Here is an 827-nt window from a genome sequence, read left to right on the forward strand (position 1 = left end):
GAAGATTTTTCTTTCCCCTTCAACTATAATAGACATTTTGGCTGGGTATAGTAATCTGGGTTGGCATCTGTGATCATTTAAAATTGGAAATACTTTGTCCAGGCGCTTCTGGCTTTCATAGCTTGCACTGAAATGTCAGTTGAAATGCTAATGGGTTTTCCTTTATATGTGACTTGTTGTTTCTCTTTTGCAGCTTTCAGAATTTTCTCTTTGTTTTGTGCATGTAGTGTTTTTACTAAGATGTGCTATGGAGATTTCTGTTCTGGTCCTGTCTGTTTGGTGTTCTGTATGCTTCTTGTATTTGTATGGGCATGTCTTTCTCTAATTTTGGGAAATTTTCTTACATGATTCTGTTCAAGATCTGGTCCGTGCCATTATCTTAGGAGTCTTCTCTTTCTTGTCACCTTTTTGTATGCCTCTGGTTCATAAGTTTGTTTTTTTTATAGTGTCACACAATTCCTGCATATTCCATTCTTCTGATTTCTTAAATTTTTCATAATCTTTTCTTGAATGGTCTAGTTCATCCACTTTATCTTTCAGTCTTGATATTTTGTTTTCCATTTCATTCATCCTCTTGGTGAGGCTTTCTCCTGTCCTTTCTAATTGGCTTACTGAGTGACTCACTTCCTTCTTCATTTCAGCCTGGGTATTCTTCAATATTTCTAGCTCTTTTCTGAATTCATTCAGAAGTTTATCCCTATCTTCCTTCAGTTCTCTGATTTCTTTGCTTGTGTGGTCTTTAAATTCACTGAATTCTTTTATCATGTTTATAATTGTTCTTTTGAATTCCATGTCTTGTGTTATCTCTCGGGGGTTCTCATTATACT

This window comes from Nannospalax galili, unplaced genomic scaffold (assembly GCF_000622305.1).
Source record: "Nannospalax galili isolate Female #2095 unplaced genomic scaffold, S.galili_v1.0 scaffold115, whole genome shotgun sequence".
NCBI classification, from domain to species: domain Eukaryota; kingdom Metazoa; phylum Chordata; class Mammalia; order Rodentia; family Spalacidae; genus Nannospalax; species Nannospalax galili.